Below are 27,144 nucleotides of genomic sequence, written 5' to 3'. Positions count from 1 at the left end.
TTTTGTGTTTTTTTTGGGTGTTGGGGTAACTCACCAGATACCTTTCAAAGATACATGTCTTAGATATGGGGATATATGTATACGTATAGCTGATTCACTTTGTTATACAGCAGAAACTAACACACCATTGTAAAGCAAGTATACTCCAATAAAGATGTTAAAAAAAAAAAAGATACATGTCTTAGAAAGTAGAATAGGAGTTATAATTTACTGGGTCCAGAGTTTCAGTTTGGGATGATGAAAAAGTTCTGGAAATGGGCAGTAGTGTTGGTTACACACAATGTACTTAACGCCACTGAACTGTACACTTGAAAACAGTTAAAATGGTAAATATTATGTTTTGTATATTTTACCACAATGAAAATGCTTTTGAAAAGTTCATGGCTTGATATCAAACTTCATGAGAAAGTGCAGGGCTAAGCAGTTAACACATTTGGAACTACAGCATCAGTAAACTACACATTTCAAACAGTTCATATTCTTTTCTTTAGTAGCACTCTGTGCAAAAATGAGTAAGAATCACCGATTTGGATTACTACTTGTAATCAATTAAATAAACCAGTAAATGTACTTATCAAATAGCACTGATTAGGCAACTGTACATGACATACAAAACACTTAGTAAGAAATTACATTATTAAATAATTTTCAGTGAAAGTAGCATTTTTCTGTATACAGTCTTATGTGATGCTCACTTTTTTTTATCAATAAGGAAACTGAAGATCAGAACATATAATTTGAACAATTTAGTGTTGAAGAGGCTCAACCCCAGGTTTTTTTGTTTTGTTTTACCTTAAATCCAGTTCTTTGGCCCATATATTGCCTGAAATATAGATATGATGTCATACCCCAAACATCACTGTTCCCAATTCCCTCCTCTAACAGGCATCCCTTACTCTTCAATAGCTTTCAGTAGCAATTACAATAAAATCTAATCTTGTTTTTATGTCTTCTTAGGGCCTGGGGGAATGGGCCCTCACTTGCTTACACACTCACCTCTCCAATCTCAGGGCAGGCTTGTCCTTGCACCATGGATTCCCCAGCACCATGGACTCCACTTAGTTCCAACAGCCAAGTTCCCTCCTTTGCACAGCCGTTTCCTCTGCCTTAAACAATTCCCCAGGGCATTTCTCTACTGGATCCTTCTCATCCCTCAGATGGGCCTTTCTTGACCACTCCGTTTTTTTAAGCTATCCTGGTATTTGCTCTCCCAGATTTCTGTTCATAACATGTATAGCATGTTTCCCTCAAAATGTGATGAAGTACTTTTGTCCCTCTTTTTCCCACTAGACTGTCAGCTCCATGAAGGCAGACCTTTTCTGTTTCCCTCACCAGTGTGTCCCCTCAGTGTCTGTTTCAGTTTCGGTGAATGTTTGTTGACTGACTGAATACAATGAAAGAAGTGGAGATAGGAAATAGAGCTGTAAACCTGGTTAGTACAAGGGATTAAAGCCTATTTTTGTCCATGTAATAATATCTAACATTCATTGAGTACTTTCAGGTTCTATGCTAAACACTTCACATATATTATAGCATTTAACCTTCAAAGCAACCCTGTAGCAGTAATCAGCCAGCTGTAAACCTGGTTAGTACAAGGGATTAAAGCCTATTCTGCACAATTTAGGAGAGGTGACTTGAAACCTTTTAGGGTCCTATTTCTTCCTTCATTTGTCCATGTAATAATATCTAACATTCATTGAGTACTTTCAGGTTCTATGCTAAACACTTCACATATATTATAGCATTTAACCTTCAAAGCAACCCTGTAGCAGTAATCAGCCTTTATTATCCTCATTTTTCAGAGGCAACTTGCCAACAGCCACTGATGGTGGAACCACAGCCAGGTGTAAGTAGGCCATATCCCATTAATCCAATGTAATCTACACCCCTTCAGTCAACAATAGGTGTTTTATCAACGTACTTTTCAGAGAACCCTCCTGAATTCCCCATTTTACCTGACCTTCAGTATCTTGGGACAGAAACGTACTAGAGGTGGTTGCTAACTCCTCAGGGGGTTTCTTGGGGAATTTGAGTGCTCTTGGTAGAGGAGCGGCCTTTCAGGCAGACGCGACGAGCTCTGGCTAGCCAATGTCAGGACTCCTGGGACGGCTGGGGAGGAACGAGGAAACAGGTCAGTAGGCCCATGACAGATCCCTGACCCTCGGGGTGGTGAAAGGGGAAGGGAAGGTGTATGCCGCCCACGCTCGCCTAGGGGTCCGGATCTCCCAACGCGACGGGGAACCACGGCGCACTTCCCCAACTCTACCGCGCGTCAAGAGAGAACGCCCCTCAGCTCCGCCCACCTTCTACGCCCATAGACGTATCGGGCGCTAGGACCCCGCGACCCTCAACCTGTCCCTGTCCTGCCCCCTCGGGCAAGGGCCTGGCCCTCTATTGGCGCTCACAGGCCGCGATCCCCGCCTCCGCCCACTCCGTCACTGTCAAGATGGCGCCGGTCGCAGCGGCGGCGGCCGCGGCGGCTGGAACCAGAGAAGGAGGCGGAGGCAGCGGCGGCCGCGAGGGGAGGGGGAGTCCCGTCTGACTGAGACGGCAGGCCTGGGCGGGCGAGGGTGCCGCGCAGGGCGGAGCGCCGGGCTGGGGATGAGCTAAGCGGGTTCGGAGCCCCGCGGCATTCAGCCTCTCGTGTCCCGCCGCAGCTGGTGAGTCGACGCGGTACCGCTCTCCAAGCTCGACCAGCTGCTCGCGAGGGAGCCAGCGGTGAGGTGAGTGTGGGGGCGGCAGCGCGGACTGCGGTGGCATGTGGAGCTGTCACTGCCCGGAGCGGTGTCAGCCGCGGGCACAGGAGCGGGGCCGGCTGGGCTCGGAGATGCGCGTGGATGGCCGCGACCTCCGCCCGGGGACTTCTCGGAGCCTGGCCGTCCTCCGAGAGCTGGGTCTGCTCCGGATGGCGCGGCGGTGCTGAGAGTACCACCCGCGCCTCTGCGTCGGATGCTGGGGGGACTCCTGTATTTTCATTCTGGATTTTCTATTCCGGGCTGGCCTGGGGCTCTTGTTAGGAGCTGGGGGTGGGGGCGGGGGCGGTGAGAGGGGAGGTCCTGGAGCTGGGATTTTGACAAGCCCGTTACGTAAGACGGAGGTGGCCTCCCGGAATCCCACCTGCTCGCTGTTTTAGACAGGCGGCAGCTGGATCCTGGCTGGCCCCCAGAGGCCCGATTTACCTCCCGGAGGTCTGCCTAGCCTACTCCGGCCAGCGTGAACCTGCTCAACGTCCAACTTGTCCAGTTTGGGGTTTTTTCCCAGTCTTTTTGGGGGGGCGGGGGCGGGAGACGGTAAACAATTACTGGTCGCCACTGTTCCCTTTGAAGTTTACCGCTTTCTGGGGGGGGTAGGGAAAAAAAGCTTGTGACCTAAAACTGGGTCGCAGCGACAGCTTTTCATTATCGTACTTTTAAATGACAAATGTGCTGGAAGATTTTTGTTATTGTTCCAGCGTGCTTTTAATTCAAACGTATGGTTACGCCTGGAGCCTTAGAGAAGGGTTTTTGTCTTATAGGACAGTTATTTCTTGTTTGCAGCAGCAGGATAGGCATCAGTCAACAGGCATGTATTTATCTGAGGAGAAAACGCGTGTCAGCTAGCTAGAGACCCGTGAGGGCAGAAATTGTATTACTACGTGAATATGTTATTCTTTAAAAATATTATCCGTTAATGAAAATAATAGTCCAAGTTTAAAAGAAGCAATTTTACAAGATTACAAGCTGTTGTTTGGTGTATATGGTCTCTTTCTATTTTCTGCTTGCCCTAGTCTACCTCTTCTCTCTGGGGAAGGAGGCGGAGACACCTGTAAACAGCGTAACCCAGGTTACACTAATCTATTGTAGTACATTTGAGATTATTGTAAAAAGTAGTCTCCGGGGGACCTAAGATTGGGTAGTAAGTAAGGACTCTTGGGCAAGTTATACAGTTTTATGTTTAGAGTAGATACTGGGATTTCAGCCTTTGAAAACCTAAGTATACATAATTTCTGAGCTATTTGAACCCCGTTTGAACTTATAATGAAACAAAAGATTGTATTTGGCCGCTTATACGGGAACTTTGTCCAGAATTAAACATTTTTGGTAACTTTTACCTCATTTTCACATTCTCCCTTTGAACTGCAGCTCTCAGTAGGAGTCCAGAATAGTATATATTATCATCATCATCATTATTGTACATACTATATGTTACATAATTTTCTTTTTCTGAATGATTAAACATAGACTTAACTTCATTGTGTGTTTTATAAGAATGTACTTGTTAGGAAAGTTAATTGATCTTGACAGCAGCCCAGTACTGGGAATAAATGTAAGTAAAATTTGGCCTGAGTTTTAAATTTATGTACACAAATTTACACTTTTGAAAATTGGTGAAGCGATATAAATTTTCTGTTTGTACAAGAGAGCCAGGAAGCTGATGCTGATTTGTTCTGAGCTTTTCCACATGAATTACTACTGGCTTAAATAGTTATTGATTCTTAAGCTCCTGGAGCTGTTGACCTATTTGTGGCAGCTTGAATAAAATTTGGAATAATTGGGAGGCTATAAGAAGGAAGAACTAGAGTACATGACATTTTCTAATTCATTCAAAAAATAATAAAAATCATGGAGGAATTGTAAAAGAAAACTGTGTTCTCACTGAGTGATATATTAGTTACATTATCTTTTCTGTTTGCAGAATTTTTCTAAGCAGTCTACTTACTATAAAAACGTAGATTTAAGCACCAATACAGAGATGTTTGATATATTATAAATCTTGTTTATTCCTATTTAAATTGATGGCTTCTTATTCTAAGTGGAAAACAGAAGTGGCTGTAGCAGGAAGATTGGCTTGCTGTTCTTGTCCTCTGATATCAGAGACTTACCTTTCAGGACTTTTTCCTCCTTCCCACAAGGTGTAGAAGAAGAGAATGAAGAAAACTTGATAAAATTTCTTCCTTTCTTGTTTGTTTGTTCAGTGTCCTACTGATTATTGCTCAGTAGAATTTGTGGGTTGGCGGAAGTCAAGCACTCCATGCTCTATTACTTATTACTTTATTACTTATTACTGTGTATCATAATTACCACTTTGAATTCTACAATAGCAGTGTAGAACTTTATACATAAGAAAGGATTAATTTATATAGTTGTTACTATAATAGTGAAAAATTTGTAATAGTTAAAATGCCATATAGTAGAGGATTAGTGAAATTAATGATGGTTAATCTATGTGGTAAATGCAGTTATTAAAAGTCATATTAAAAATATTTACTAACATGAGAAAGCACAATATAATCTTGAGATAAAAATCAGAATATAAGGAATTACTATGTTATTACTTATAATATATCACATATATGGCAAAATGATTGGCAGGAAGTACATAAAATATTAAAAGACATTATCTCTGGATGATAGGATTATAGGTAACTTCTATTTTAGTGTTTGTACTTTGTTCTGTCTTCTGAATAGTATTACTCTAGTAATCACTAAAATGACATTAAAATATTTTCAAGAGTCATAGGAGAAAATCCTGAAAATCCCACATAACCACTGCCCCAACAGAGAAACTACCTTATGATTCATTATTAGCCAAACTAACTGAAAATACGGTGCTTATGCAATATACACAATAATGGAAACAGCCAATAATACAGGTGAAGGCATTCTCCTAGCTACCAGCACCAGCCTGGTAATAGTTTTCCATATGTGGATGCTCCTGTTAATGCACATCGTTACTCTCCAACCTCTTTTCTGTTTGTGTCTTACACCCTAACCGTTCTGTGTTGCCAGTGCCACCTATTGATGGACTGCTTGACTCAAGTCTTTTCCTCATTACCTCATCAGTCAGCAGTTTGTGAATGTTTATGAGGTGCCAGGTACTTTGCTAGTCACTGAGTGTACAAAGGTGAATGAATGAAACATAGTTTCTAACCTCAAACTCTGGTAGAGAACCTTTCTTTTCTTCTTGGTTTGTCAGTGCATATTGTATACTCTGCTTTTTCTGTCCCACTGCTCATGTCCTGGCACCTCAGGCAGTTTCTTTTTCCTGGTGCTCACATCCTCTTTTAACTTTCTTTATGGGAAAGTATGTTCTGAGTTCCAGACAACCAATTTACAAATAAATTTTTGGAACGTTACTTGATTGTATGTGGGGGAATCTTAAGTTCAGAAGGGCTGCATATATGTTCGTCTATGGCTGTTGTTATTTTTTTAAGTATGTGACAATTTCTTGGTACTTCTTGCTTCCTTCATTTAAAAACTACCAACAAGTAGAAAGCAGCAGAAAAAAGAGGTAGAAAGGTATCAAGGGAGTTTTCTTGCTCGTGCTATATATACTTCATTTTCACTGAAAAGAGTGAGCCATCAAAATGTAAAGTAAGAGATACTGTTTCTGATATACTTCTAGTATATCTCTTTTGAGCCCTGTAAAAATGCATTTTCCATATGTATGTTAAAGTATATATACATACATAAACTCACAGTTTAGCTGTTTGCATTTCCAAATAAAACCTGAAATATGGAGATTGGAAATATCTTAAATTTCTTTTTATTTTTTAAAAAATTATTTGTTTATTTATTTATTTTTGGCTGCGTTGGGTCTTCATTGCTGTGTGTGGGCTTTCTCTAGTTGGAGGCAAGCGGGGGCTACTCTTCGTTGTGGTGCGCGGGCTTCTCATTGCAGGGGCACGCGGGCTTCAGTAGTTGTGGCACATGGGCTCAGTAGTTGTGGCTTGCGGGCTCTAGAGCGCAGGCGCAGTAGTTGTGGCGCAGGGGCTTAACTGCTCCGCAGCATGTGGGATCTTCCCGGACCAGGGCTCAAACTAGTGTCGCCTGCATTGGCAGGCAGATTCTTAACCACTGCGCTACCAGGGATGTCACTCTTTTTATTTCTGTTATAATATTGTTTTATAGAGGAGACATTTTGTTTTTGAAAAGTTTAAAAAATACAGAAAATTTCAAAAAGTGGTGAACAATGCACATACTATACAAAATGTTGACATTTTTTTCATTTTTGCTTGAGATGTGCATTTAATATAAAAGAACCATGTATGTCATCGGTATCACACTGTATTCTAAAAGAGCAGCGTAGAACTTTATATTTTACTTGAACATTGCCAATGAAGTTAAAGCCCCTTTTGTTCTCCCCAATTTCATCCTCTTTTCTTGTCTCCTTACATCCCCTCCCTGGCAATTGTTGTGATAAATTTGATGTGTATCCTTCCAGTTTACCTTTTAATAAATTGTATGTATTTGAGTAGTACATGACATTGCTTTGGATGCTTTTGAAGAGTGTGGACTTTGGAGCCATAACTCCCTAGGTTTGACTCTTGACTCTGTTACTTAATAGTTTTGTGACCTCAGGCACATTTTAAAATTTTTCCGTGCCTCATTGTCCTCATCTCTCAAATCCGGATAATACAAATGTCTGCCACATAAGGTTGTTGTAAAAAGTAAATGAGTTTATTTATATAAGCTGCTTAAAACTGTGCCTGGCACTTTTTTTTTTTTAAGTGTGCTGGTAAATTTAACCAGCTATTAATATGATTGTGTCATGGTATACACATTTTGAAACTTGTTTTCTTTATTTTACTTTTTTTCCCCCTCAATTCTTGTTGGCACTATAGGTCTAGTTCATTCATTTTTTACTGGTTTGCAGTGTTCCATTGAATAAATATACTGCAATTTGTTATTTCTTCTATTGATAAGCATTTAGATTGCTTTCATTTTTTATCTGTTATAAATAGTGCCTCGTGAAATCCTTGTATCTCCTCAAGCAACATGCCAGAGTTTCTCCAGGTCATATACCTGATTGTCAAATTGTTGGGTCTTAGGATATACGCTTTTTACCCTTTACAGGGTGTTTATAGGATACTGACAAACAATTTCAGTTTGTCCATATCTTTACCAGCAGTTGGTGTTGTCAGACTCTTGGATTTTTCCAATCTGATTGGTGTTAAATGGCATTTCATTTGTGTTCTATTTTTATTTCCCTTCATATTTTCTTATATATGGGCCTTTTTTTTTTTTTTTTTTTTGGCTGTTTTTGGGTCTTTGTTGCTGCACGCGGGCTTTCTCTAGTTGCAGTGAGCGGGGGCTACTCTTCGTTGCGGTGCGCGCGCTTCTTATTGCGGTGGCCTCTCTTGTTGCGGAGCACGGTCTCTAGGCACGCGGGCTCAGTATTTGTGGCTTGGGGACTCTTGAGCGCAGGCTCAGTAGTTGGGGCGCACGGGCTTAGTTGCTCCGCGGCATTATATGGGCATTTTTGGTTAACTCTTCAGTGATTTGTCTATATCCTTTACACATTTTCTGTTAGACTTTTTTGTAATAGGTTTTTTGGTTTTTAAATATGTTCAAGATAGTTACAAACGTTAGTGAAGTGTTCTTTTTATTTTTGGAGTTTCCAGATCTCTTGAAGAGTGACCATTATGGACCCAAGTTATTGTGAATTTTACATTATAGTATATTGTTATTAGTGAACTTCCCAATGTACTTTCTTAAAATATGTATAGTTATATTTCTCTCCCTCTGAAACTATGAGAAAACATTTCAGTAATGTACTGTGGATATATTTTAACTAAAACTATTTAAATTTTGTGTACTTCAAAAACCAGGTGGAATTTTTATTAATAATAATTAGTACCACAGTTTTGTTTCAGTCTAAAATTTGAGTGGCTTCCTGCTTAGAGGAGAGTTTTCTGCTCCTAAAGTGCTTATCAACTAAGGAATAAAAATATGCACATATGAAATGACTTTAGGCACTTACATATACAATATTATAAATTGTTCATCAGTGTTGAGATTGTTTTGCATAGTACTAACTGTTTCTGTTTTTGTCCAACCCTCTATACATGACTTAAAGGACTAAAGTCAGTCTGGTTAAGGCAATAACTTCCCTGCTATTGTTATTATTAATTTATTTAAATAAACTTTTAATTTTAGGATAGTTTTACATTTACAGAAAAGTTTCAGGGAGTTACCACATCCCCTGCACCCAGTTTCCCCTATTGCTAATATCCGACACTTCTGTTTTACATTTGTCACAACTAAGGAACCAACACTGGAACATTACTATTAAATGAAGTCCATACTTTATTCAGATTTCATTAGTTTTCACCTAATGTCCTTTTTCAGTTCCAGGATCCCATCCAGAATACCACACTACATTTAGTCATTATGTTTCCTTTGGCTCCTCTGGTCTGTGACAGCTTTTCAGATTTTCCTTGCTTTTGATGACCTTGACAGTTCTGAGGAGTATGGGTCAGAGATTTTGTAGCATGTCCTTCAATTTGGGTTTGTCTGATGTTATTCTCATAGTTAGACTAGGGTTATGGGTTTTGGGGAGGATGACTGCAGAGATAAAATGCTGTTCTCATTATAGCGTATCAAGGGTACATACCATCAATATGACTTATCACTGATATTTTTAACCTTGATCACCTGGCTGAGGTAGTGTTTGCCAGGTTTCTCTAATGTAAAGTTTTCCTATATGCTGCTTTTTGGAAATAAGTTACTAAGTGCAGACCATATTCAGTGGGTAGGAAGTTAAGCTCTAACGCCTCGACGGGTGAGTATCTACAAAATTATTTGGGATTCTTCTTTAAGGGAGATTTTCCTTTTCTCCCCCATTTATTTATTTAATCATTTATATCAATATGGACTTATGGATATTTATTTCTAATTTTGGGTTATACTCCTACACTACCTTATTTTGTTGCTCAAGTTGTTCCACCTCTTTCAGGTTGGTTCCTGTGACCAACAGGACATAAACCATTGTTTTGTTTTTCTGAGTACTTCCATACTTTCTGGCACTACAAGATGCTCCAGGCTAATCTTTTCTATTCCCTGCCCCAGCCCTAAAATCAACCATTTCTTCAAAGATCCCTGGTTACTTTTATTAGAGAAGGATATTAGAAACCAAGATTTGGGCACTGGGTATGCTCATTGCTGTTGGGATATCATTGCTTTTAGACCTCAGTGTACAGACCTAGGAAATATATGTATGTATACTAACACATGTATATGGATATAGAACTTTTTTTTACTTATATGTCCATCTGAATCTAACTAAAGCTAAACATGAGTTCATACTGATATCTTTGACTCTGCTTCAGTACCACATGGTTCATTCTCTCCTTACCCCCATGCTTATCTGTAACCTTACTCTCCAGAAATGAGAAACCTGGTTCTCATCATCCACAGTCCACTTACTTGTTTGTTCAGTCTCATTATACATGCACAGTTTCATAATTGTTAACCATATCCCGGTGAGAAATGACTTTAACAACTAGAGAAGTTTTATCATTTTTTTAAATCCTTCTGTCATTTAGAGTTCCCAGTCAAAACACTATTTTCCAAAGTTACTTAGGTCAGGACCTTTCAGAACCTTTTTTTCTCTGTCCTCCATATTTTAATTTTACTTCTTATAGGCTGGTCTAAATTACAAGTAATTATATATATAAAACTTATCAAAAAAATTTCCCTTACTAATTACAGAGCCTTAGCTCTGTATGGTTTTCTTTCTCTCTGACTTTAGTGGCCAAAAAAAAAAAATCCCTTTTCTGAAAGTAAAACTTCTTGAGGTTTAGTCAGAATAGTACTCTGTCATTTGGTTATTGGTTGATATATTTATGATTTGGACTTAGAGTTATTACAGCTTCACATATTTTTCATAGTACATTTTGAGAAATGCTGTTTAGTGGAGCATTAAGATCCTTGCAAGTAAACAAATATATAATAATATTTGAGTGGTCAGAATTTACCTTTATTCTTATAGTAATTTTATATGGATTAACTCATTTAATTCCCTCAAGAAGTCTGTGAGGTAAGTACTTTATTATTTTGCCCCTTTTAAAGATGAGGAAATTAAGACACAGAGATTTAGCAACTTGACCACAGTCACATAGCTAGTAAATGGCAGAGCTGGAATTCGTATGTAGCCAGTCTGATTGTGGAGCCTACACTCTCAATCACTTTGCTATATTACCTCTAAATAAGAAAAGTTCAAAGTGTTGTAAGAGTTACAGAGGAAGTAAAACACGATGATGTGAGAGAATGACTGAGAGGGTCCTTAGGGTACTTCTTAGGGAAGTCCTCTCTTAGGAGATGATATTTGACAGATGAGAAAGAGCCAGTTATGTGAAGAGCTGAGGAAAGAGTGATTCTTATGGGAGAATATCAAGTGCAAAGCCTTCCCATGAAAAGGAGTTTGAGATGAGAACAGAAAGACACCCAGTGTGGCTACGTGTAGTGAGCATGAGGGCCTGTAGCGTTACTTACGGGTGAGGTTCCATGTAGTAAGTCATTTAGTGCTCAAAATAACCCATTACCTCAATTTTATAGATGAGAAAATTGATACGGTAATCTGCATTGGCTGAAATTACGTCTTTTCTTTCCCATTTACTCTTTATCCCACTGCAGTCTAATTTCTACTTCTTATGTCACTAAACTTGCTCTTGCTAAAGTAACAAATGACAATAATACCGTTGGCCATTTTCTCAAGACACTCAACCCCTTAACTTCCACCCTGCTGCCCTCTTCTGTTTATCCTGGAGCTTCTCAGTGTGTTGATCATTCCCCTTGAGGGCTTGCCTTCCTCTGCCTGTCCCAAAAGAAGTGGTGGTCCCAGGGTTAGCCAGTTGCCCTTCTTAGCCTTTACAGTAAGCAAGTCGTAGTTATCCCTGTAGTTTCAGTTACGGTGTATCTACCAATCACCCACCAAGCTGTTTTTCCAGCATTAGTATTCAAAGCATCAGAGATTGTCTTATGTATCTGCACTTTAAATTCCATTTGTCCAAACTGAACTTATTTACCTATCTAAAGTTTTTCTCTGATTTATTGTTTTTCAAAGACATCTGGACTATTGACTTCATCATTCAAGGAACTTTGGAGTCTTTCATGTTTCCTCCCTCTTTCTCTCTCCTCACATACATTCATTTACTATTCATTCTGCTGATTTTGCCACCTGAATATTTTTTGAATCGGTCATTTCCCTAGTATCCCTGTTTTAGCAACTGCCTTATTAGGAACTACTTCCTTACCTTCTCGCTGGTTTTCCTGTCTTCATTTTTATCTCTGCAATATTCACATCAGAATTGCCGGACTGGTATGTCTAAAACACAGTTAGGAAATTCTTCTTTAACACCCCATTGTCAACTGAATAAAGTCTGAATTCTTTACCAGGTCATTAAGCCTCATCATGATTTGGGACTGGTTCTCTAATCTTAACTCATAATTTCTGCTTTCTATTTTCCACTCTAGCCATATAAAACTACTTTTTGAAGATTCCTTGAATGTACATGCTAGTTCTGAACTGTTGACCATTGCTTATGTAGTCCATCTCCTTGGAATGACTTCATTTTCTTCTTCCCTTTTCTTTTTGCCTGTCTAACTCCTTTGCATCTTTTAAGACTCAGCATAGGCTTTATCTCCTCCAGAAAGCCTTTTCAGACCCATACTTTTGTTTTTTTTAATTTTTATTGGAGTATAGTTGATTTACAATGTTGTATTAGTTTCTGCTGTACAGCAAAGTGAATCAGTTATACGTATACGTATATCCACTCTTCTTTAGATTCTTTTCCCACATAGGTCATCACAGAATATTGAGTGTAGAGTTCCCTGTGCTATACAGTAGTCCTTATTAGTTATCTATTTTATTTTTATTAAAAAATTTTTTTTTAAATTTAATTTTGGCCGCGTTGGGTCTTCATTCCTGCGCGTGGGCTTTCTCTAGTTGTGGCGAGCGAGGGCTACTCTTCATTGCAGTGCATGGGCTTCTCATTGCGGTGGCCTCTCTTGTTGTGGAGCTCGGGCTCTAGGCACACGGGCTTCAGTAGTTGTGGCATGCGGGCCCTAGAGCTCAGGCTCAGTAGTCATGGCTCATGGGCTTAGCTGCTCCGCAGCATGTGGGATCTTCCTGGACCAGGGATCGAACCCGTGTCCCCTGCATTGGCAGGTGGATTCTTAACCACTGTGCCACCAGGGAAGTCCAAGTTATGTATTTTATATATAGTAGTATGTATATGTCAATCCCAATCTCCCAATTTATCCCTTCCCCCCTTTCCCCCCTGGTAACCATAAGTTTATTTTCTATATCTGTGACTCTGTTTCTCTTTTGTAAATAAGTTCATTTGTATCATTTGTTTTAGATTCCACATATAAGTGATATCATATTATATTTGTCTTTCTCTGTCTGACTTCACTTAGTATGATAATCTCTAGGTCCACCCATGTTGCTGCAAATGGCATTATTTCAATTCTTTTTATATGGCTGAGTAATATTCCATTGTATATAAGTAGTACATATTCTTTATCCTGTTCATCTGTCAATGGACATTTAGGTTGCTTCCATATCTTGGCTATTGTAAATAGTGCTGCTATGAACATTGGGGTGCATGTATCTTTTTGAATTAGAGTTTTCTCCAGATATATGCCCAGGAATGGGATTGCTGGATCATATGGTAGTTCTATTTTTGGTTTTTTAAGAAATCACCATACTGTTCTCCATAATGGTCGTACCAATTTACATTCCCACCAACAGTGTAGGAGGGATCCCTTTTCTGTACACCCTCTCCAGCATTTATTGTTTGTAGACTTTTCGGTGATGGCTCCTCTGACCAGTGAGGTGATACCTCATTGTAGTTTTGATTTGCATTTCTCTGATAATTAGCAATGTGAGCATCTTTTCATGTGCTTTTTGGCCATCTGTATGTCATCTTTGGAGAAATGTCTATTTAGATCTTCTGCCCATTTTTTGATTGGGTTGTTTGTTTTTTTTTGACATAGAGCTGCATGAGCTGTTTGTATATTTTGGAGATTAATCCCTTGTCAGTTGCTTCGTTTGCAAATTTTTTCTCCCATTTTGTGGGTTGTCAGACCCATACTCTTGTCTGGATTGTCAAGTTCCTTCTGAAATAATCTTTTAGTAACTATGTTATGTCTCAAGCAACTAGAACAGTGTCTGGCACGAGAGAAGACGCTCAGTTAAGAATTTGTTGAATGAATTATTTTAGTATTGGAGAGGCAGTATAAAGTAGTTGCTCTGGACCCAAACTGTCTGGGATTAGCAAACCTGACTTTGCTATTTGACTATCTGTGCTCTCTCCCTGTACCTCAGTTTCTTCCCTTGTAAAATGAAGATAATGATGTCTTCATAAGATTGTTGTGAAGCTTAAATTTGTTAATGCAGGTAAAGTATTTAGAACAGTGCCTGGCACTTAGTGTTCAGTAAATAATGTGTTATAGCCATTGCTGCCCTTAGAATGTTTTAATTTATGTATTCGAGTCCCCCCACTGTCCTAGAATTAGGGAATGAATAAACAAACCAACTAATCCTGGGTTTTAAAATGAAAGACAAATTCCTAGCTTTTGAGAATGTCTTGGCGAGCTAACCATTAGTCTTTCTTGAAGCTCCAGCATTTGGTGTTCTGTCACAAATTTGAAATTGGCATTAGTGATGATTAGCATTTCTTAATTGTTCTACTTAATTAGTTTTTTAAATTCCTACACACTTTTCTTATTAATAACACTGTTTAAACTCTAGGAATGCCCTTTATTTACGCTTAGTCTTCATATAGCCTATCCTGTAGCATTAACCAGCCTTTCCTATTATGGATTAAGGTGTGAGGGTGATAGCTCTGCTGTATTGTGCTTTTTATTAATTTGGGAGATAAACTGAAGTATGTTGCAGAGAAAGATTGAACAACGGGGTAGAATGGGGAAACTGGAAAAATTCCCACTTCAGAGTTAAACCTGCACATTATCCCTTCACTCCTTGGCTTAAAATAAATTCTGAGAATATTGGACACTCATAATCAAATGTAATTTCAGTAAACACAGTCTGGAGGCAATATAAGTCATTAAAAATGATCGATGCCTCTGCCTTCTTCCATTATTGTAAACAATTGGGACTTGTTTACTTAAAATCTTTTTTATGGCAATCACTGTTCAATTTTTCATAAGCCTTTCCTTTTACTTTAATGTCTCATTTTTTTCTGAACACCAGAACTGTCTATATAATCTTGGCAAATTTGATAGAAGTACTGTTTGTTTTGGTTTATTTGTTTTTATCTCTGAACTTGCTGTTACATTTGTAGATTTTCCCAGTCTTGCTGCATCTTGATTATGTGAAACTAGTCAGTTTTTCTTATAAACGTTTGTTTTGAACAGAAGTTATCAGTATTCATTCTTCTTCACTATCCCTTTGAAAATACTAAAGAAACTAGTTTTTTCTTTTTAAAGTCTGAGTTGCCAAAGGAAACTTCTTACTAATAAACTAATTTAAAAGAAAAATGGAAAACCTAATATATCAGTCTTTTTTTTAGAAACTAATGCCATAGAATGACTGTGCTGTTGGGAAATGCTTCCTTTTTTTTTAAAGGTCACTGTCTTCTGCCACTGAGCATTTTAGTTGAGGACTCTGAAGTGGCATGTTTGTATGAGAAAAGCGTATAGATGGATGGGGAAAACGGTATAATGATACTTAGGCTTGTTAGATAGGACTGGCTGTTATCACCAGAAAACACATATTCCCACCCCCTTTTTGGTCAAAATTGTAGTATTTCTCTTCATAAAATAATTTGTTCTAATAAGCTCTGAGATACTCCCTATTCTTTAATCTCTCTTTTTTCCCCTGAACTTTGAAATATAATTTTATTCATACTGACTCACAACTATGCTGAAGTTGGATTTATAGGTTGTTGTTTGAACCTGTTATGGTTGGTGAATATTTTTCATTTTCTTATGCTGAGAAATGCCTGAAGATACCAATGTAACAGCCATTTTTTAACAAGGGGTTTTTTTTCCTCTGGTTAACTGACATTTTTATATTCCTACTTGACCTTTTCTTTTTTGAGGTTTTTAAAATCAAATTTCTTTTGTTTGTGAGTATTAGAAATGAAATTCAAACTAATTTACTCAAAAAAGGGAATTAGTGTTGATGGCAAGGATACTGGGGATTTCACAGTACTGTACTTTGAAGGTAGAAGTACAACCAGGCTTCATGAGGAGGAGGGGAACCAGGAGCTAGAAACTCATCAGTAACTCAGGCAGCTGTTTTCTCTCCGCCGCCCCCCACCCCCGCGGCAGCATTATCTCTTCTGCTTCTCCCTACTCGTCGTCTACTTCGTTTTTCTCTCTCTGCGTGTTGTCTTTTACCACTGCGCATGGCCAAACAAGTCCTCTAACACTTAAATTCTTAATATTCACTCATGGTTCTGTGATCCCATTCTAAACACTGGGAAAAAATCCAGTTTGAGGCAAATGTCTATGTCTGGTCCAATCAGCTATGGCAGATGAAACCAAGGTTTTAGAGAACATTTCAGGCCCCATTTCTATGATACAGGAGTGCATACAGGGCATACAACTCTCAGGGGAGAGGTATGTAGGTAGGCTACATAGATACCGTAAAAGGTGGTGATTGCAAAGGAATACTAAATAACATGAAATAAAATTAAGGTTTTTTTGAAATAAAAGAGACCACTCATTAGCTTTATGTAGTAGTAAAGAACTTAAATTATTTCATCCCCAATCCATAGGTGGTTATTCTGAAAGCTATAAAAATATCTCCCTTTTTCAAATAAAAACTGAGTTTTTAGCTTCTGCATACAGAATTTGAAGTTTGAATCATGCTATTTCATGAACACAAATAATCTTATATTAATATTATTATTAATACATCATGTCATTTTCTATTTAACAAGCATTTACTGACTGCCTGTCCTTTTTTAGGGACTGTGCTAAAACATATTTACAGAGCTAGAGATGTAACATTGCCTACTCTCAAAGAATTCCTAATCTAGTTGAGAAGAGTAGATGTTCAAAGAAATGATTACAGTGTTAATGTGATAATCGTAAGAGATATGTACAGGATGGTCTTAAAGTATAAGGAAAGAGAATGACAATCTCTTCTAGGGAAGGGGATCAGGAAGGGCTTCAAAGAGCATGTCTCAAATATTACACAGCAGCTGGCCATTTGAACGGTCATTCTGGCAGAAAGAACTGAATTTACAAAGGTGGTGTGGAGTTTGGTATGACTGAAGTGAATTTTACATCATTCAATTTACTGAAGCTAAAATGAAAACTTATTTTTTCATATCTGTCCTTCACTTGATAGTGCATACTTCTTTTTTCAAAGGAGGATTATAGATTTTAGAATACTGATCATTTTGTTTGTAACTGTGATGTCACTTTTGAAAATGAGTCTTCACTGATCATTTGCTTTCAGGCTCCTTTATCAAATTTTTCTAATAGTGGTTGGTTGGTTAGTTTACTTTTATGGTTATTTTTTTCCTGTTCAAGCATAGAACTCCATACAGTGGATGACTGAAAATGCAAGGGCTAATAAAACTTATGAATATCACAGTTTTTATAAAAGTAAACAGTGAAAACAATACATAGCATAAGCCTAGTATAATTTTAAAAGATAAGTCTCTAAAAATGATCTATGTCAGTACTGAAATTACACACACAATTATTTTGTAAAATATTTTACATCAGTTTTTTTCTCCTGTAGAGTCGTACCTACCTTTAAGCAAAAGGAGTGTGAGCAGTTGGCAGAATGCTTTTTGCTTCACTACTCTGAGCAGTTGATTAATGCCTTTACTTCTCTTTTCAATTGCTTTATCCACCCATTCATGACTCCTATTCCACAGCTGTCACAGATAACCAACCACCCAAAAAACAAAAAACCCCAAATCCAGAGGTCCATAGTTGACTGTTCTGAGAAGTGACTGAGATAGGTGAGAAGGAGAGAAAAGATAGTTGTGGCCAGCTTTGCGGTGCTGGGAGTGGTGATGGTGAGCGTGTGTGTTTCAAGTATGAGGTTGTTTTCCTGTAGCAAGCTCAAAAATACCACCATTGTCACCCAGGTCACAAATTGTAACTGTTTCTCATCCCCTTCCACAAATCTATCAGTCTGCCTTTTGTCACTTTTTTTTTTTTTTTTTTTTTTTTTTGCGGTACGCGGGCCTCTCACTGTTGTGGCCTCTCCCGTTGTGGAGCACAGGCTCCGGACGCACAGGCTCAGTGGCCATGGCTCACGGGCCCAGCCACTCCGCAGCATGTGGGATCTTCCCAGACCGGGGCAAGAACCCGTGTTGCTTGCATAGGCAGGCGGATTCTCAACCACTGCACCACCAGGGAAGCCCCCTTTTGTCACTTATCCTTCTTCTATGCTTTTGATACTGTGTAGGAAGGAACTGATGAGCAACGAAAAGGCCATATGCCTCTTATTTGTTGCTCCTTTTGTTTGGAATGCCCTTCCATCTCTCCTCTATTACCCTACTCATATTTCAAGATTTAGATGATAACTCTTTCTTTTCTGACTCCTGAAACCTAAACTGTGTGTCCTTCTTGTGCTTTCTGTGATTACTTCTGTTATAGTCTTATCACTTACCGTAATTGTTTGTTTACTTGTCTGCCTTCTCTATTAAACTCCTGTAAGGCAAGGCCATACATAAATTATTTGTCTTTGTGTTCCCAGTGCCTGTTACCGAGCCTGGCATATGGTAAGGTTGCCATTTTGGGATTCTTGTTTGCAAACTACAGAAATCAACTTTGGTTAAAAAGAATTTATTGGAAGGATAGTAGTTAGCTTACAGAAATGACTGAAAGACAGGAGAACCAGACTCTGAGAACAAATAGGAAACCAACTAATCAACCTCAGGGCTAGACCATAGCCAAAGTAATGCCACAGAAATGTCCTTTTTGTTTAAGATACCTTTGACTCCTCCACAGGATGCTGGATGCCATTTCTGGAACACTGCCTCTGGGTACTGTATGTCACTGCCCTAAGAATGAATTTTAAACTGTCTCTGCAACTTTAGCTCTGGAGTCAAATTCTGCATGAAAGCATCTAATTGACCAATCTATATGCCTGGTTCCTAAATAGCAAAGCAAGTATCTGGTCTTTTTGGCTTCCATGGTTGACTCTATCTAGGGCTTACCTTCCTTCCAAGACACACACAGTGGCAGATTTTTTAAATATAGTAAAGGAGTTCAGATTCTGGACGGTCAAAAATAAAACTCTGGTGCATGTCCTTTTCAATAAACATTTGGTAAATGTTTATTAGATGAATGATTGAGAGAATCAGAGTCATAATTTCCTGTCTCTCAACCTTTACATCATCAAGTCTCGAGGTGATTATGATGCTACTTCTACAATTCAGAACAAAATCATTCCAAAACATCAAATAAATATAAGCAAAATCAGCAAAGTTCTGATTTCTTAAAATGATGATCCCTTGGGCTTCCCTGGTGGCGCAGTGGTTGAGAGTCCGCCTGCCGATGCAGGGGACATGGGTTCACGCCCCGGTCTGGGAAGATCCCACGTGCCGCGGAGTGGCTAGGCCTGTGAGCCATGGCCGTTGAGCCTGCGCGTCTGGAGCCTGTGCTCCACAACGGGAGAGGCCACAACAGTGAGAGGCCCGCGTACCGAAAGAAAAAAAAATGATGCTCCCTCATTGTTAAATTATTTAAATAAAATTATTTGAATTAAACCTTTCTTGGTGCACTTTTTTGCCATAACCTAAGCACGTGTTTATTTGCTTGTATGATAATCTAACACTAAATGGAGCTAGGATTTGAGCTTGGCCAAGCTGATTGCAGAGCACTTAACTTCTCTTTTTATAGTGTCATTCAGCAATGACTTAACTGAAACAAAACAACAAACTAATATTGTAAAGAGGTCCATCAGAGAAATGTTTCTGCTTGCAAAAAACAAGTTTTTATTTCCTAAGCCATCTTACCCATCCAATATAAGGTCTTATTACAACTACTTTGGAACACTGTTTGGCATTAGGTACCAAAGTTGGGTATACATTGACCCTGTATCCTAGCACTTATATTTGTAGGTATTTTTGGCAAATGCATGCATTTGTGCATCAAAAAATATGTACAATAATTTACACATGACTTTGTAATTATTTATATTACCCTAACATTGGAAACAAGCCCAATGTCTATTAACAATGGAATGGATACATAAAATTATGATATTCTCAAAATGAAAAACTATACAGAAATGAACATGAACAAACTGCTACACATACAAGTATGACTGAATCTCAAAAACATATTGTAGAGTGCAAAAAAACTGGACCATACACGTACTGTAAGAATCCTTCCATGTTCCATTTATATATATAAAGTTCAGAAACAGACAAAACTAGTTCAAGATAGTGGTTCTTTTGGGGAAGGTTGAAGGGGGATTGGGGACTTCCAGTTACTGGTACTGTTCTATTTCTTGACCTGAGAGGTATTTGTAATGGTGGTATTGTGTTTACTTTCCTAGAGTTGTACTTTTCTATATGTATGTTATACGTTAATTAAAAAGTAAAAACGAACAAAAAAACCCCAGACAGACTTGTGTATAGATTAGCTTGGGGAGCATGGCTCAGTGACCCCCCTAAAGTTGTATGTAAAGTTCTATCTGAATATCTGTATGTGTATTTTAAGGGAGAGAAGACCCATAGCACTAATCAGATTCTCAAAGAGGTTCATTACCCCAAAAAAGTTAGAACCCACATCACCAAAGCCTGTGTATTCAGAAAAATCATTGTTAAACATATTATTATGGAAAGCTTAATAAGAGATAAATCCTTGTCTCTGTGATCTGATCCTCTATGTCTTGGATCCCATCCTCTCATACTTTCTCAAGGCTTTACAATTATCTTTCTTTTCTTCATCTTCATTTTCCATCTCTGCTGGATGATTGCCCTTAGCATACCCCCCCTTTAATTTTGTTTATTTATTTAAAAAATTCCTCTGTTGATTCCATGTCTTCTCAAGTTACCACTCCATCTCCCTGCTCCCCTCTACATCGAAACTCCTGCAAAGGGTTATGTATACTTCCTCACCCCCCATTCTCTCCTCAGCTCATTCCAGTTGGACTTTCTTCTTACTAACACTTTACTGAAATGGGTCTTCTCGAGGTCACAGTGATTTGAGTGTTGCTGAAACCAGTGGCTAAATAGCTCTCTTTGGGAGCAAGTGGGGTGAGGGCGCCTCAGGTATAGAGAATTGATTTAATCTTATTTCTGATTTCATGGTTCACTTTCGTCATTGGCCTGTGTGGGGGCCTGCTTTAATTTTATTTTATCTTCTTTTACCCTCCCTCTTCACTCCCATTCCCTTTCCCCCATAGATATCTACTTTAATATGTTTACTTAGCATGTCATCCTGGATATATTTTTCAAAACTATAGTGCTGTTTTGGGTATGCATTTTTAATTTATATAAGTGATATTTTGCTTTAGATTCCTTTTTGTTTTATACTATTTTAATTCAACACTACATTTTAAAAAATTATCTATGTTGCTATGTGTACATCTATTATCGTTGCTTCTGACTGTTACATGATATTCAAATCATGGCATCTGCCACATTTTAAAATGATTCCTTTACTTATGGACACCTTGATTTGTCTATTCATTCATTCAACAAATTGACCACATACTATTCTTCAGACACTGTTCTAGGTGCTGGTTATATAGCAGTGGCTAAAATGTAAAAATTCCAACCCTTTTGGAACTTACTAATCGTGAGGAAAGAGAGAGAGATAATAAATGAAATGAATATGTATAATATGTAGCATGTTAGATAGTGAAAAGTAATAAGGTGGGAAAATTAAAACAAGGAAAGAACAAATATGAAGTATTGGGTGTGGGAAATTGTTGAAATTTTAAAATAAGGTGGTCATGGAAAGCCTCACGGAGAAAGTGACTTTTTAGAAGGAAGGACCTGAAGATGCAGCTGGCTCAGCTGGCATCTGAGAAGGCTATTCCAGGCAGAGAGAGCAGCAAGGATAAAAAGGCCCCGAGGCTGGAACATGCCTGGTTTGTTCAAGGATCAGTAAGAAGACTGGCATGTTACCTCCAAGAGTGCTTTCTAAGAGTTTTTTAAGTGTGTCTCTTACTATTGTATTAGAACTTATTCCTGCCATCTTATTCTGTGTTTTCTATTTACACTAATTTTTTTTTCCTTCCTTTCTCTTTTCCAATTTCTGAGGATAAATAATTTTTTTGTGCCAGTTTGAAAATTATGTATTCTATTTTTATTCTTCTAGTGGTTACCCTTTACTTAGATTCGTATTTATATTTATAAATTTTTAAGCTTATTGATTATATCTTCCTCCTGAATAAGGCATGTATCTTAGTAGGCTCTTCCTCCTCTCTGCCCCTACAATGTTAGCATTCTCTAGTCTTTTAATACTCAGGATTATTATGGGTATACTTTACTTTTTTTTCTCTTCTTCTTTTTCCTCCTTCATTCCCTCCCCCCACTTCCATTGTTTAATTAGCAATAGTGAACCTTTAAGTTATTTACGCACCCTTTCTTGCCATATCTTATCTAGTCCCCTAGATTTATAACCTTTAGACCAATAGTTTGAGTTTTTGTTTGTTTAGCTGTTTTATACTTATATTCTACATATAAGTATAAAGGAATATAAGGAGTACTTATATTCCTAAGAATATCTTTATTTCATCCTTGTATTTAAATAATAGTTTAACCATATATTAAACTTCATTTTTTACAACATTTAAAAAATATTACTCCATTATCTTACTAATTTACTAATTGGAAGTCTGGAGTCAGATTTTTTTTTTTGGTAGGTGAACTACTTTTTCTTTCTGGGAATTTTTAGAATTTTCTCTTTGAGATGTTCTAAGAGTTCCTTATAAGGTGTCTAGGTATTTTTTTCTTATCTGTTATACCAAACTGACATCTTATATCTTTAATTCTTGGAAATTATTGGTCATTATTTCTCAAGTATTTCCTCATCTCTGTTTTTTTCTCACCTTCTGAAAGCCCTATTATTTAGATATTGGCTCTGTTTTTCCTAGCCTCCATATGTGTTCAGAACTAATTCTTTTATTTTTTTCCTTTTAAATACACTTTATTTTTTAGAGCAGTTTTAGATTCACAGCAAAATTGAGCAGAAATTACAGAGAATTTCCATATACTGCTGCCACCACACAAACACAGCTTCCTCCACTGTCAACATCCCATACCAGAGTGGTACATTTATTATAATCCATGAACCTACACGACACATCATTATCACCAAAGTCCATAGTTTATATTAGGGTTCCTTCTTTGTGTTGTACATTCTGTGGCTTTTGACAAATGGATAATAACATATATCTGCCATTGTAGTATCATACAGAATAGTTTCACTGCCTTAAAAATCCTCTGTGCTTAGACTATTTATCCCTTCTTCCTAACTTGCTGGCAACTTCTGATCTTTTTACTATTTTCATAGTTTTGTCTTTTCCAGAATGTCATACAGTTGAAATTATATAGTATAAAGCCTTCTTAGATTGGCTTTTTTCACTTGGTAATATGCATGTAAAGTTCTTCCATGTCCTTTCATGGCTTGATAGCTCATTTCATCATAGAACTGAATAATATTCCATTGTCTGGATGTACCACAGTTAATTTATCCATTCACCTACTGAAGAACATTTTAGTTCCTTTCAAGTGTGGCAGTTATGAATAAAGCTGTTGTAAACATCGTGTGCAGGTTTTTGTGTGGACGTGTTTCCAACTCATTTGGGTAAATACTAGGAAGGTGATTGATGGGTCATATGGTAAGAGTATGCTTAGTTTTGCAAGAAACTGCCAAACTGTCTCCCACAGTGACTATATGATTCATCTTGCATTCCCACCAGCAATGAGTGAGAGTTTCTGCCACCCCAGATTCTTGCCATTATTTGATGTTGTCAGTGTCCTGGATTTGGGCCATTCTAATAGGAGTGTGGTGATTTCTCATTGTTATTTTACTTTGCATTTCTTTAATGACATATGATGTGGAGCATCTTTTCATATGTTTACTTGCCATCTGTATATCTTCTTTAGTGAGGTATCTGTTCAGGTCTTTTGCCCATTTTTTAACTGGGTGGTTAATTTTATTGTCAAGTTTCAAGTGTTCTTTATATATTTTGGATAACAGTCCTATATCAGATATATCTTTTGCAAATATTTCCTTTGTCTGTGGGTTGTCTTCTTATTCTTTTAAGCCTCCATATTTTTAAACTTTTGTAATATATATTTTCAATTGCTTTATACCTTCTTAATATCTTATTCTGATCATCTACTCATTGATTTTATTTTCAACTATATTCATTTTTTCCCTAATATCAAATATAATATTCAACTATATTTATATTCATTTTGTTATTTAACCTATCTGACTTAGAATTTCAATTATTTTATTTTTAATACCCAATATCTATAGTTGGTTCTTTAGTATTCCTTATTATTTTCCTAGTATCCTACTTTAGTTTCCTGAAGATGTTTGTCATGCTTATTTAAGAAATATGTTTGGTCTGGACCAAAAATTCTGTTTCCTCTGGGATAGGTTGTTCTGTTCTTGGCCTTTTTTTTTCTTTCACCCCTCTTTTGTATTCCTGCAGTGTTTATTTTTTTCTTTTCTGGAGCCCCTATTCACTTGAGACTGTCAACTACCTTGACTGATAATATGTACAGGCAAAGTCCCAGGTTCAAATTTATGCCTTTCCTGCTGAATTTATAGAGTATAATTATGTGTGTGGGCAGAGAAGTAGGTTTAGGTCTAAAGGTGGAGATATGCCAGAGAAATAGTTCTGTTTTGACTATTAGATGTGCAGGTAGAGATATCATGCAGGCATTTTGGATCTCAATAGAGAGTCATGGTTGTTGATATAAATTTGAAAGTGAGCAGCAGTTAGTGGAACTAAAAATTTTCCTGGGAATAAGAAGAAAGAGAAGGTCCTGAAGTTTGGTTTGATTGCTGAAAGAAGGTTAAGGGAGTTTAAAGAATAGAAGTGTATCTAGGGCTGGTCCTGGCCATCAGAATGTTCAGAAGGAGCAATGTGTCATCTAGCCTCACCAACCTGATCTGCTTTATCTTTGTCAAATCTGGGTCATTGTTTCAGACTTCTGTGGAATAGTCTACATGGTATGTAGTAGCAAGAGACCTGGGATAGGAGTTTTAGGCCCTGCTCTGCTAGTGATGAACTGTGCTATTTTGGGCAAGTCATATTTACCTTTCTACCTTTTTTACTCTAAAACTTCTATGAATCTTTAAGGAGGTATAAATAATCTAGACCAACAGTTTGACTAAAAAATATATATATTTTCTTGAGATATTTCACCAAAATAGAATTAGTTAATAAGAGTACAATTAGTTTTAAGTACTGATGGATTACTTTTCAGAAAAATTCTTCTAATTCACAGTGCCATTAGCAATTTTTTTGTTAAGTATTTATTTATTTATTTATTTATTTATTTATTTTGGCTGTACCAGGTCTTTTTTTTTTTTTTTTTTTTTTTTTTTGTGGTGTGCGGGCCTCCCTCTGTTGTGGCCTCTCCCGTTGAGGAGCACAGGCTCCGGACGCGCAGGCTCAGCGACCATGGCTCACGCGCCCAGCCGCTCCGCGGCATGTGGGATCCTCCCAGACCGGGGCGCGAACCCGGTTCCCCTGCATCGGCAGGCGGACGTGCAGCCACTGCGCCACCAGGGAAGCCCTGTACCAGGTCTTAGTTGTGGCATGTGGGATCTTCATTGCGGCATGCGGGATCTTAGTTGTGGCATATGGAATTCTTAGTTGCGGCATGCAAACTCTCAGTTGTGGCATGCATGTGGGATCTAGTTCCCTGACCAGGGATCAAACTCAGGCCCCCTGCACTGGAAGCATAGTCTTACCCACTGCACCATCAAGGAGGTCCCAACAGTTTTTTAAAATGTTTATTTATTTATTTGGCTGTGCCAGGTCTTAGTTGCAGTACGTGAGATCTTTAGTTGGGGCACACGGGATCTTTTAGTTGTGGCATGCGGGATCTTTTAGTTGCAGCATGCAGGCTCTTAGTTGCAGCATGCGGGATCTAGTTCCCTGACCACCTGGGCCCCCTGCGTTGTGAGCGAGGAGCCTTAATCACTGGACCACCAGGAAAATCCCCCACTGACAGTTTTTAAGTGTGCTTATTTCTTTACAGCACTACAGCATTGGGTTTAATGTTTTTTTCATATTTGTTAATTTACTAGACATGATGTAAAACCTGAAGTTTAATTTCTATAATTATTTGCAAGGCTATCAATTCTTCCAAGTATTTGGGTTTTCTTGTGTATGAACTATATGTTTGTAGTCTTTGATCATCTAGTAAGTCCTACAGATTAAAAAATTGTATCAGTCATTATTAAGTGGGAGAATAACAGATGTCTCAAAGTTGTTTTCAAGTATTAATTAATTCTCAAAGTTCTTTTCAGGTGCTTATTAACAAATAAATGTTACTTGTTACAGTTCGTGGGGAAAAGTGGATTTTAAGCCTTTAAAAGGCTTAAAGTACTATATTTAAATAGGTGGTGAAATGAAATAGTTAAGAAAGTGAAATGTTCAACATTAACCAAATGAGAGAACTATAAATCTTGATATCTACTTTTCAAGAAAGGTGGTATTTTTAATCAATGAATCTCATTTGTATTATATGTTAATATAGCTGAATTTTAGATTACTTATCTTCTGAAAATGTATTTTTAATCACTCCAGTGATTATTTCGAGTAACCATGAAATGGAGAAGAAAAACCAGATATTTTATGTTTAAGAGAAGCTTTTGGGAACATCCCATTGGTGGCAGCAATTCATTTTAGATACCAGCTAACAAATGTTTATGATGATTCAGGGGACTTCCCTGGTCGTCCAGTGGTTAAGAATCCACCTTCCAATGAAGGGTGTTTGGGTTCAATCCCTGGTCAGGGAACTAGGATCACACATGCCATGGGGCAACTAAGCCCACACACTCTGGAGCCCGAGTGCCACAACTAGAGGGCCTGTGCAGCACAACTGCTGAGCCTGTGCACTCTGGAGCCCGTGCGCCACAACTAGAGAGAAACCTGCATGCTGCAACAAAGGTCCCACATGCCACAACGAAGACCCAACGCAGCCAAATAAATAAATAAATAAAAATAAATACTAAAAAAAAAGTTAACTCTTATCAACACATTAAAAAAATGTTTATGATAATTCAAAGAGTAGGCAAGAACTTTGCGATGTGGGAGTGGTGTTCATATGGGAGATTAAGTAAAAAAAGAAAAAAAAAGGGCTTCCCTGGTGGCGCAGTGGTTGAGAGTCCGCCTGCCGATGCAGGGGACACGGGTTCGTGCCCCGGTCCGGGAAGATCCCACATGCTGCGG

At 38.1% G+C, this 27,144-nt stretch overlaps 1 protein-coding gene across 7 annotated transcripts in view; it reads left to right on the top strand.

Annotated features, from left to right (window-relative positions):
* Window positions 1-2,552: 2,552 nt before the first annotated feature.
* Window positions 2,553-27,144, top strand: part of DENND4A (DENN domain containing 4A) — a 146,384-nt gene continuing 121,792 nt past the window's right edge. For 4 of the 7 annotated variants that reach the window (XR_008618573.1, XM_028494973.2, XM_024128848.3 and 1 more), the window contains exon 1: window positions 2,557-2,723. The gene's annotated coding sequence lies outside the window, so the exon portion shown is untranslated. Of the gene's footprint in view, window positions 2,724-27,144 lie in introns of all 7 variants that reach the window. The other 3 variants (XM_028494974.2, XM_024128847.3, XM_024128849.3) reach the window with 3 other exon arrangements.

Source organism: Physeter macrocephalus, chromosome 11 (assembly GCF_002837175.3).
Source record: "Physeter macrocephalus isolate SW-GA chromosome 11, ASM283717v5, whole genome shotgun sequence".
Taxonomy (NCBI): domain Eukaryota; kingdom Metazoa; phylum Chordata; class Mammalia; order Artiodactyla; family Physeteridae; genus Physeter; species Physeter macrocephalus.
This window is presented reverse-complemented; position numbering and strand designations above follow the sequence as displayed.